General features: G+C 25.7%; 1 protein-coding gene across 10 annotated transcripts in view; it reads right to left on the bottom strand.

Annotated features, from left to right (window-relative positions):
* Window positions 1-13,492, bottom strand: part of LOC129619114 (disintegrin and metalloproteinase domain-containing protein 11) — a 417,704-nt gene that overhangs the window by 389,327 nt on the left and 14,885 nt on the right. The gene's annotated exons all lie outside the window — the stretch shown is intronic.

The following is a 13,492-nucleotide window of genomic DNA, read 5'->3' on the forward strand; positions in this document are numbered from 1 at the left end:
ATATTTTAGTTTTAAAATTCCTAAAGAAATAAACAAGGAAAATTCTATCATACAACTGTAATGACTTAACCAAAGGAACGAGGAAAGGCATAGAAAAATTGAAAAAGTTTTTTTCTACGATAAAACTTTAAAACGACAAAATTATTTTGATAAGCAAAATGACCATTCTCTAAACTATTTTTCCATTTGAATTTCTGTTAACGTAGAAAAGAAATATTAGTATGGGTTAATGCTAAGGATTATTTTATATTCAGTACTTTTTCGTTAATAATATATTATATAGAATTCAATAATTTCAGGTTATCTTATAATTTATAAAAAATACTCTAAATTATTTAAACTGTACTTTTACTGTAATTGAAATTTTGCACATCCCTGAAATACATAATATTAATGTATATATACCATATTTGCATACAAAATTATAAATTGAAAGGAAAAGGAATATATAAGTTGCTTTCTTTTTACTAGATTTTTTTTCCTTATTTTACTTTTAATAAACGCGTTCTTTTCATGCTTAGTCAAGCATTTGGAAATTGCAATCAATATTTCTGAAATACCACAACCGCACAGAAACTCATTAATAGAGTTTTTTACTATCTTACTTTAAGTGTATATCTTAAGGTACATACATATGTTTTGAAAGAATGCGTTACACTCAAATGACATACTTCTTACTTACCTAACAGTGTACAAAGTGGAATAAGAATTTTTGTTTTTTCAAAATTGTTTAAGATTTTTTATGTAAAAAATGCGTTGTCGTCATTAAAATAAAAAATCTGATGTCGTCAGCACATAACCGACCGCATTGTGTATTGTCTAGTTAAATGAAAGTGTTACAGAATATTATAAAAATGTCTGTTAAATACTTCTTTCCAATTTTTAGGACATTAGTAAGGTTATAGTTAAAATACTTAGAAAAATGTAAATTTGGCTCTTAGTAGAGTTTCGCTTTGTGCTACCCGAATTCCCTGAAATGTTCGCTAGTTAGTTTCGGTAACAACCAGAACTCAAATATCAAATTTCAAGAAATTCCATCAATTTGTTCTGTGGATATGGTGAAAAATGTAAAATCGGCCCGCAAATCAGTTCTCGAGCCCTGATCTTTCCAAAAAAGTAATATATTCATTGCTTTAATATGAGGAATTCATATATTAAATTTCAATGAAATCGGTTGATTATATCTCTTTATATACACAAAAGTGTATGTTTGGCCCTTAGTAAACGTCTAGTTGCCGATGCCTGATCTTTCCAAAAAATATACATGTTCATTGTTTTAATACGGGGAATTCATATATTAAATTTCAATGAAATCGGTTGATTATTTCTCTTTATATACACAAAAATGTATATTTGGCCCGTAGTAAAGGCCCAGTTGCTGATGCCTGATTTCTTTCAAAAGTTAGGAATTTTTGCGTATGATCGAGCAAAGCTTATATATGAGATTGCAAGTAAATCGGTTGAATACTTTTTTCAAAATGTCGAAAAATGTAAAATCGGCCCGCAAATCCGTTTTCGAGCCCTGATATTTCCAAAAAATTTATATGTTGATTGTTTTAATACGAGGAGTTCATATATTAAATTTCAATGAAATCGGTCGATTATTTCTCTTTATGTACACAAAAATGTATATTTGGCCCGTAGTAAACGTCTAGATGCCGATGCCTGATTTCTTCCAAAACATACGAATTTTTGCGGACGGTCGAGCTGAGCTTATATATAAAATTTCAAGTAAATCGGTTAAATATTTTCTTCAAAATGTTCAAAAATGTAAAACAGGCCCGCTAAAAAGTGCAGTTCCCGAGGCCTGATATATACCAAAAGTAGATCGATCTGTGCCATGGTGGAAACAAACTTACATATAAAATTTCATCAAAATCGGTTCAGCCGAACTTGAGATACACGCGTGCACACACAGACCGACAGACCGACAGACCGACAGGTTGCTAAAAATAGTTTATTTACACTTCCCTACTATGGAGAAGTACGTTCCCACCGAAAACTCGATATGCAAAATTTGTTGCCATCACATAACCTACCTATTGTTTACACAATACGGTCGGTAAAAAGAAAGCTATGACGCGAAATCGTGTGAAATATTATAAGCAACATTTTGAATGAGCCTTAGTTTAGGTATTTTGCAATTTAAACAATGAACAACATAAACTTGCGTATAATAACATAAGGAAATAACCACCAGAAGTAATCGTAATGGTGTGACGAAAAACACCGTGTTATGAATAAAATTTATTCTATGTTCATTTTCAAATGTTTACTATTTTATATCCAAATTTTTTCTGTTAGTTTTATCTATTTTGCTGTTAAGACTTAGTATTCTCTTGCATCAAAAGCTTTAACATTCTCTATTACGAGTATATTACATCAAAAACATAATATTCTTGCATTAATTAGATATATATTACTATATTCACTTGCAAAATTGTACCAAACGGTTACTGTAGGCTACTGTTCACATACTTGTAATAAGAATTTTGACTATTTTGTAAATATTATAGCATGCACATTAGCAATGACACCTAAAGAAATTTATACTGTAAAGGAGTTTAGGTGATGACAAAAAACTTTTTTTAAAGAGACGTTGGCCTATCTGTGTGTGCACTCTTGTATTTCAATTTCGATTAAAACAAAAATTGAATAAAAATTTGTATCTGAATTTACTTTAGCCACATAACGAATTGATCAACTTTCAGGATAAGACAGGCGTTCGAAACTGAACCTTTACTTTTTTAAAAAAATTTTTAATAGAGTCTTTTTTAAAATATTTTTACATTATTGTATATTTGTTTATACATACTAATGGCATCAAATAGTAAATAATATGAAAAATTCGAAAATATTGTATTATCGTTAAATTTTGTAATGCTAAGCAGGTAAAACCTTCTTTCACTTTCTTACATAATAATTAAAATATTTTAATAACGTTCATTAGCGGCTTTAAAAAACATATTATTTATGTTTCAACTTTCAATAAAGAAATTTTTAAAAAAGAAAATTTATTTATTTGCGAATAAAAAACAATATATAAATTATGTTTTCTAGAAATTGAATAACAATTAATAATGTAAAAAAATGTAGTCGATGAAATTGATGTCTTGTAAAATAGCACATTTAAAATCAAAATATTGAATAAATTGTGCACTAAATTTCACCTTTCTTCCATTTTCCAATTTATTTCTGGAATACTTAAGTAGATATAATTTAAGCAAATACAAAAGGATTCTGGCTGAATGCGATATATTTACAGTATGAAGAAATAAAGTATATTCAGTAACTGCGACAATAATTGTTATGCTTGACTTGTGAAATCACGTTAATTTGTTTAAATAATATGCTAAAAATTTTATAACAATAGAAAATTATTTAGTCATAGGTGAATTATTTAGTTATACATACGTTACGTATGTTTACGTACTTGGTATAATAATTTGTACTATTAAATTCAGAACAAAAAAATTGGATAAGTACTCACTGGCAGATAGTTAAATTAATACGGATAAATTTCGAGTTTGGAAATCTAAACGACAAATTTTTTCAAAATAGGCTTAACTAATAAAACACATGAATTATGAAAAACCATTTGTCTTTTTTCTTTTTATGTCACACCGTTTTTTGGTTTTTTGTTTTTTTCTTGTTAAGTATACTTTAGTCTTTGACATTTTATAAATTGTGATGTTTTATTTTCTTATAATTTTAATTTAAGTATATACACATACATGGATTCTTACAAATAAAAAAAAATAAATATACGAAAGGAAAATGAAGAAATATTAATAATAATAACAATAACAATAAAATAAAAAAATATCATAAAGGAGGCTAAAAGAAGAGAAAGTAGGTAATCAGAAATGTAACTGTCAGAATAATTTATTCCATCACTCATTATTATCATAATATTACGATGTCCTATTTTAACAGATTTTTTCACATATAGACTATTTATACATAATATGTAAATAGATGTGTTTGTATATAGATATATGTTTGGAAAATGTGAAGAAAATCACTCACTGTAAAGTGTTAGATTAGATTTATTCAGATATGTATCTAATATGGAATGAATGTTCTTTTTTTATTAAACTTAAGGTTTTATTTTTAAATTTCAATATTAAATTTATTATGCAGAAAGAAAAATTCTAGTAAAGTTTAAGGTAAAATACAGATATTATTATAGTTGAATCCACAAATATACTTTTATACATGCGATAAGAGCAAATTAATGCGTTCCTCTCACAGGAATAAAACATTCTAAAAATTTCGGAATGCTTGAGATTAGTTTTCAGTAAAAATTATCTTACATTGGAATAAAAACTATTTTAAAAAGTTAAACTTTGATATTTACCTTTATTTGGATTTAACACTCAATGTTGAACAACAAAAAACCATACGGTTTAGTCTTTTGGATAATTTTTTTTATTTACCGAAAAGTACTCAATATAGCACTGTTTATAATTTTTGTTACCAATGAATAAAGACCTTAATGGAGGTACTCCCTTAACCAATGTTGTGGAATAAAGTGGTGGACTGGTTCGGTCTCTAAAACAAGGAAAGGTTTGGGTTAGATCTATTAGATCCACCAAGAAATAAAATAATGAGCTTGAAAATTTTAAGACATCGTTAATAAAAACTTCGGTGCTGAAAAAATAGGAATTTTAAACAAACAGTTTCAGAAAGGCTTAGCAAAGGACTTAAATTAGAAATGCTGTTTGATTCTGTATTTTATGTACCTTCGGAATAGCAAGCATTCGAACTTTAAAGAAAATAAAATTTTTCCCTTGATTTTTTCAGTTTTTTCTCGATAGATAATTTCGTTCGAAATTTTTTTGAACCTTCAAATTTTTTTTTATAGAATTTTGCCCAGCCACTTAAGCTTTAATTTAAGTTCTCAAACATTAAAAATTTTTTTATGTTACTGAAGATGTAGCACAAAAACCATTTCTATGTCAAGATTTTAAAGACCCTTAAAGGCAAGAATTTTAAGCGTTGTAATTGTCAACTATCATTAATATTTTTGGTAACAATAGTCACTCCAAAAAACAGTTGACATTTTGAAGAGCCGTTATTTTGATAAAGAATCTGAATTTTAATGTTTTTATTGAAATAAAATTGAAATGAGATTTTATTCAAACTTTTAATTTTAAAAACAAAAATTGATTTTAAAAAATTTGAAATTTTTGAAAAAAAAAAATAGAATTTTGTATTAGGAAAAACAAAAAAAAAATCTAGTAATCAAAAATTTTTTTTCGAAACTTTTCTTAGTAAAAGAAATTGATCGGTTTTATATTTTGCCAGTTTTCATAAGAAATGGTACCTATATGGTTTGAAATTTTTAAATGCATTTTTCTCAGATTGGGTGCAATTTAAAAATTTGAAAAAAATATTTTCGAAATCTAGACGCCATTTAGCATCTGAGGTTATTAAAATTATCCAGCTGAAACGAATTTTTAAAGGCATTAATGGGATTTATAAATTTCAAACATATTTCTACAAAAACTAAGTTGGGATACGGTTAATGCAACTAAAGAGGTGTTCCAGTAAAGCAATTAATTTAAAATATGCGATTGAATAGAAATAGATTTGAAAGAAGAAAAACATAAATTTTTGCTGAACTAGGTGAATTTCATAGGCGAATGATGTTCGTTTTGAGAAATTTGTAAAATTCTTGGATAACGAATTCGTATTTTTTCAAATTTTTTGATAAAAGAATATTAAATTGAATTTGATTCTAGTTTTATCTGGTTTGATTTTAATTGGATTTATGGCTCAACATTTGTGATTTTTGTACTATATCTAATGTAACACAAAAATTCTTTTAATGTTGGAGGACTTTAATTAATATTTAAACAGCTGGGAAAAATTCTATAAAAAAATTTCAAGATTTTAAAAAATTTCTTACTAAATTATCTAGTTAATAAAGTTGGGTCAAACCAATGGTTTGTATTGTAGCACTTTTCACTTCCGCAAGTGAAAATACTGCTTTTAAATACAGTCTATGCATATCTACCACACTATTAAAATTATTTTTATTCATATACAAAACTATTTCTAGGATTGCATATATTCAGGATGAACGATTTATGCAGTCTTTCAAATAAAGCAAAAATTAATATAAAGTGAGGTTAACATAATGCTCGATTTTAAGGGTTAATTGTGTGAGTAAAGAAAAATAATTATATTTTTTAATTTGATTTTCCCTAAAGTTCGAATTCTTAGTATTCTGAACGTATACATAAAATACAGAATCAACAGCATGTCTATTTTAAGCCCTTCACTAGGCTTTTCAGAAACTGTTTGTTTGAAGTTTCTATCTTTTTCATTCTGAAAATTATTATAATCCAAATACTTTGAATAAGTAAAATTTTCGTAAAAATTCGTTAAAATCTCTGAAACTCGGAAACCCTTGAGATTTGGCACCAAACACTGTTCGGTAATGAAATAAAATGTTTATGTTTACACAAGTATATAAAAGGCTACTATTCGTCAGCTTTACAGAACTCTGATGTTTTTCACCTACATATAAACATATATCTTTGTGTGTATAATAAAATCTAAAATTCATTAGCTATTTTGGGTTAAGACATTTTCTTTAATAACTAAAAATAACGAAAACTTATAAGTAATTCAAATTGTAACAATGACTTACAAAAATTGTTGCATTGTATGAGCTAAAATATGTTTCAACAGCTATTTTTTAAAGTTATATTGTGATTAGAATTTTGTATAAAAATTTTCAGAATAAATTAATACTTTGACTTGGAAAAAAGTATTTAAAAGTTAAAGGAGTGCTAAAATAAAAAATTTGCTATATCCATTCGTTTTGTAACTGTTCTGTTATCTTGAATTTTATTTGAACAATATTTTGTATATTACGAAATTAAAAAAAGTGCTTATTACAATTTTATACTGATAAGTACTCGAAAAGTTCTTTTTTCCAATTAATGAAAATTGGCTTAAATCCTTAATATTTTTATAAAACGCACACAATTTGTAAATAAAAACAAAACTTGTTGTCTTTCATCTTTAAAAAATTTATATTTTCTGTACACACATTTTTTTACATAATAAACTTTTATATTCTTCAATGTTTATATGTGCACAAAAAACGGGTACTTATATGTATATGTGCGTATCAATTTGTATATACATACAAATATATAAACGCATATGTACAAATATAAAGTTTATTAAAATTATCTAAATTATAGCATCAACTTAAATTAATGTCGGGTTATTTTTATGTATGTTCAAAAACTTAAGTGTTCTTAAACATAAAATATGAAATTTACAAGCTGTCCTGTAAAACTTTATCAGAATTTTAAAATAATTTTTTTGTAAAACGCATAAGAAACAACGAATGCTGTTGAAAATCAATGAAAAATTAATAAACCAGTTAACATGTGCATGCATATAATTCACACCAAATTAAGACATTAGAACTAGAATCAAAAATAATTATTAATCGTAAATGCAAAAAGCGAGCTAGGGAGAAAGTTGTGGAGGCAGAAAAGTCGCAGCATTTATCAATTAAGTAAATTTCTGTTTTGAAACGTTAAACATTTAAAGTTGAAACCAAGTTACTAAATTAATAATAAATTTTTTAAACTTAATAATAAAATTTAATAACCAAATTTAATAATAAAATTTTTTAATATTTGTAATAGCAAATATTTGAAAATTTGTAAAAACATGTACTTTATGATTACGATTACACAGTAAGGAAAATAAAGATTGATTTTCTTGATAAGTTTTGATTCCTAAAGCATCTATAAATTTAGGAGGAAAAATAATGAAAATGTGTGCATACTTAACTAAACAGGCACTATAACATCTAATGATAATTATACCGCCTGCTGTATTTACTCCAGTTCTTTACTTCAAATTGATTACATTTCCGGATTCTCTTTATAAACTTTAAATCTTTTTATTGAACTTGTTCATTTCTCTTTTTAATCTTTTGTTTTGAGGCACATTTTATATATAAAAAAAAATCAAAATAATAATAATAATAATTTTCAGAGCTATATAAAATCTTGTAAATAATACAATAATTTTTGTACACATTATGAATAGGCGAGCTTGTGTCTGTGTTAAAAATAATATTTTTTAGAACCTATTTTGCTATATATTTATCCTTATTTTTAAAAGTGTAGTCTTCTATTTTCTAGTCCATTTAAAATTTATGTTCCTCCCAGTTTATTAATACGTTAACTTTAATATGGGCCTAATTATTACTATTAATTTCTTGAATTTAAATTCTCAAAGTTTAGCAAGCATTTACACCACTTGTGTAAGTGGTTATACTTATACATAAGTGATGGAATTAACATTTCATATTGTAATTTTATAAACTCAGAATGAAAAGAGTTCCCACGCAATGGTATGAGATTATTTTGGGAAAAATGAAACTTTTGTAGCTTTATTTTTAAATGACTCGACCGATTGTTTCGATTTTTGTTTTTGAAACATAAGTTTAAATTTAGTCCTTTAGGTATTTTAGTAGAATATAATCTTTTTTTTCAACTATTAAATTATTTCAACTACTTGTATGCACATTCCATTTTTGGCTCCTAAAATAGTTTATGATGGAATTACAGATTTAGAAACATTTAGTTGCTTCAATTTTATTTAGTTATAATTTATTGTTGTTTTCCTTAAGTCTTTCTTAAATGCTTTTTTTCTATACTGAATCAATTAATTTTATTTTTTTTATTAAAATTCAATTTTAAATTTCATGTGAAAGCCCAACACAAAAAACTTTTTATTTATAATTCTTAAATTTTTTCTATTTATTTGGATGGGTTGTCAAAGGAGTTAAGGAAAAATTTACAAATAATTTTAACGATGGCACTTCCGTATTATATTCTAATATTAATTATTACTGCTCTGGATGCAAATTTATTCTGTGATTATTACAAAATTTCCAAATCGAAATGTTTTAAAAGAATATTATTTAGCTTATACGCTTATTATTATGAGTAACAGATACTGTACCCGTATAAGTAATTTTACATATAGATTGCGGACGTTTAAATACAATTAATGTATTTACTTATATACATTTTAAGTGTTCCTGTACGAATTTCATATACGATTTTACAAAAATTCATGTACATGAAATACCTACCCAGTGCACAGTTTGTGCGTATGTGTAAATACCCTAAACTTTTTACATTTTCTCAGGTATAAAAATCATTGCTCGTCTGTTATTCTGTTGTTAAAAAAGCGAATATAAAATGATTAAAAAATATACTACAAATCCATAAAAGTAAATTGAAATAAGTAAAAAATAATGTCAAATAAAAATATTGTTAAATAAAGGAGGGTTAATATAGACTTACACTGTCGCGCCGACAACATACGACTTTCTCTATTGGGAGAAAACAAAAAAAAAATAAGCAAAAAAAAGGAAAAAAAGCAGAAAATTGAAACTTTTCCCGTTACAAAACTCTTTTGAAAACATTTTCATAAGCATAATCCTTTTTTATTTTTCTTTAATTTTTGTTTTTTCGCTTTTTATTCTATTTTTGGCCTTGTATACTTGATTATTTTACAACTTTTTTGTTTTTTGACTCCTTTTTAATAATTTCTTTTCTCCTTTGTTTTGATAAATTCAGCATTCATGTAAAAATTAGCTAAATGGGCTAGAAAAGTTTTCAACTGGAAATAAAAATAATAAAATTTTTGTATGTATTGTGTTCATATTTTGCTGCTTGGGTAAAAATATAAAAATCGAAAAAAAAAATTAAAAATAAGGAATATAAATTGGGGTGGGACAAAAATTTATTCATTCAGTCACTTGTTATTCTGTTTTTTCTCGATGTTTTTAAAATTTTGCTTTTTTTTTCTGCATTATTTTTTCTAGAAAAAAAGCCAGAACAAATAAAACCAAAAACAAAATCCAAAATGAATTCCACTTCTCTTTAGACAGGGTTTTGATGAAGGTTAAAATTTTTGGAACTTATACTTTACAGTACAAGTATACGTAGAGGGCGTAAAAAAACAGAAATAAAAATTAAAAATGAAAAATAAGAAAAAAACCATAAAAATATGAAAATTTCAAAAGTCTTAAATATACCTACATAACTGTACATGGTAGCGATATGTACATATACATATTATGTATAATTATAATGTGTGATGCTGCTTGAAAGGTTAAATTTCCAACTTTTCTTATGTCAGATTTTTCATTTTCGTTTCCTTTGCGGAAAGTCACGCATAGTAATAAAGAAATCATTGCTTTTTTTCAATCTTCTTTATACATTATTAAAAATTTACAGTTATTTTATGTTCTTCATTAAATGAATAAATAACAGAAATCATCGGAAATGTTATTGTATAATAGAAATTTTAGCATGCCTCATAACAAAAGTGATCATAATATTTAAATTTAAATTAATTTTCAAGTCGATCTTTATACTATAGTGAATTATTTGGGTATATATAAAAGTTAAGGGTAGGTGTTTACTGTCATTTGAACTTCGATGTAGTGTAAGCTAGTACTAATATATTGAATAGCTCCTGTCTGCTCAACATCAATTTCTAATAGAACAAAATTAAACTACTATAGAAAAGGAATAAAGTAATATACATATATATTAAGTTTACTTCTACTTAGGTCGACAAAGACTAATTTTATTGTAGTTGCTTTTTTTAAGCACTTTTCCAAAAAATTTTTTTAAAAAAATGCTCTCTCTATCCGTCCATCCGTGAACATCTTCTACGCCCTTGAAGTTGGTAAGCTGAAATTTTTATGTACGTTTTTATGTATGTTTTTATTGCCGTAGAAGAAAATTTTACCTATCTTCCCTCCCCTAAAAGTTATACCCCCCCAAAACCCTAAAAATGATATTTTTAAAATACTTATAGCAGTGAAACCATAAGCATTTCTCAAATTTTGTAAATGCAGAAATATAGTGGCACCCTCTACCATGGTCTACTATATTTGAACTTTAAAAAAAATAAAATGGCCATTAAAATTTACCATTGTCTAAAATCTAATAATTTTTCAACTATTTTTAAAATCATTTTTTCTCTAAACCTCAAGTTGTAGAAGCTTGAAATTTAAGCAGATTTTAGACAATAATAAATAGTTTATTTCGTTGGAAGAAAATCTTTTCCCATCTCTACCGCCTCTCAAGTTATTGCCTCTTGAAATTTGTGAAATTTGAATTTTTAGCACATTATATTTCCGAAACCCCAAGCTCTTTAAAATTTGTACAAACGCAGAAAGCTTGCGGTAAATGCCATGTCTTAAAAAATATAAATATCTTTCTTAGCTCATGCAATTAATTATTAAATTCGAGAATTATGATAACACCTCTTTAAATTTAGTTCAAAACCTACATAAATCGTTTATCCCAAATTTATGCAATCCTTAATGAAATAGTTTTGTATAAATAAAAGTAATTTTAATATTGTAGTAGGCATACCTAGATTATTTTTAAAAGCAGTATTTACACTAACTTGCTGATTGGAAAAGTGCAACAATACAAATCATTGGTTTGGCCCAATTTTATTTTAAATTGCTGATGATCATCTTTTGTAAATTTTCATTATTACAACGAAGTTTTACAGGCAGTTTAACACTTGACGTATTGTGAGAGGTTTTTGATTTGAGCTATTCAGCTCAAATTCAGAAGGAGTATATAAAGGGGAAAAATTAAATGAAGAAAAAATGGTTAATTTGAAAAAGCGTTCATTTTTAGTTTACATTGTTACAAAATGATATTGTAAAGGGTAAGCTCTCTGTATTTATAGAGCTTTAAAAGTACTTATGTAACGCGGTTTCAACGATAGGTTGTCAAAAAATTAAAATTAGATTGTCAATTTAAAACACTTTCGTCAAAAATTTTAACCAACCAACAGATAAAAGCACGTGTTCTTGAATACATAAAATATTTGGGCTTTCTATCTTAATATGTGTAAAAGATTCGTAAACAAATTTATGTATGGATCGATGGAAGAAAATGACAGCACTTAATAAACTAGTAACATCTTCACGTAAATAATTTAGTTCAATCTACATTTAAATGCTGTTAAGGCTCAAAATCAAATTCAAAATTATTTTTTTTGTTGTTTTAATTTTTTGCTAAGTGTGTTTGTTTCGGATCAAGATATTATCAAAATGCCGAAATTTACTTATAAGAATTTTCTTTCAATGTACGTGTTCAATGCTTCAATGTACATACGTGTATTATATGATATAATTGGAAAATATCATTGTTCATTTTGTCAACGAAATATTACTTATCAAATATGTGATAACAAAAAATCATTTTCTCTTATTGTTTAAAGCTAACTTGAAACTATAAATTCAAACTATTTTTAAAAGAATATTTCACGTGTTTTTATAATTATTTCCTATAATGAATTAGTTTTATTTATTTCGACTGTGTCACAGTAACATATTATGTATATGAATGAGATACAATATAATATTTATCTAGAATATGATTTTATAGTTTTTAATAAGACCCAATATAAAATTTGTAGTAAGTGTTGGTGTGTATCTAACATTGGTTTTTTCATTTCTTTATAAAAAATAAAGTTTATTCTGATAAATTTCTATATTCCTGTACAAAGTTCTCATATTCCTAGTAGTTACAAACATACACATACATATGTGAAAATTTAGGTTCAGAAATTTATAATTCATTGTTAAGAGATAATTCTAAGGAAACAAATATTTCTTTTAAAATTAAATAAAACAGAAATTCAAAGGTTGAATATCGGGATCTCTGTATTACGTAGGTACATAAAATCTCATAAATTCCCAAATACACCTACAAACAAACCCATAAAATTAAGTTATGAATTTATTATTCTGTTTTGATCATGAGTTCTGTTTTGTCGGACTGCGTGTTTATTTTTCAAACAAGAGATAATACATATTATTATGTTGTTGTTGCTTAAACTTGCTTGTACTCGAACTTAAATATCACATTGTGTCTTATATTGTAAAAAATAATAGAAAATTTTTTTATTATATTTTATATTGAAGATTTGATTACAAAGATGAAAATACGATTTGAGAATTTTAGTAATAGTAATAGCAATGTAAAAACCGTGGTCTGAGAAATTTGTCTTGAGTCTGTTCTTGAGTTATTTAATACTTTTATGCAACTTGTTCTCATAACTTGAATTTTGATTGATTGTTTTTGTATTTGAAGTTTTCAATAATAAATTAGTAGGGTATGTTTAATAATTGATAAATTATTGATTTAACAAGGTATTTTTTATTGCTATATGGTAATTTACTACTTCTTCTAATATTTGATTTATTCGGATATTCACTCTTCAAATCCATTTTATATTTTCATTTATAACCAAGGATGGATGATATTATTTTTTTATTAAAGCAACACAACTTTAAAATCGTTAGGTGTGAATGATAAAATAATTTTATATTCAGATTTTCGAAAACTTATCGAGAACTTATCGCTTATTAACAATTCAAACCTCAAATAAAAATTAA

Source organism: Condylostylus longicornis, unplaced genomic scaffold (genome assembly GCF_029603195.1).
Source record: "Condylostylus longicornis isolate FDR11 unplaced genomic scaffold, ASM2960319v2 ptg000010l, whole genome shotgun sequence".
In the NCBI taxonomy this organism is placed as follows: Eukaryota; Metazoa; Arthropoda; class Insecta; order Diptera; family Dolichopodidae; genus Condylostylus; species Condylostylus longicornis.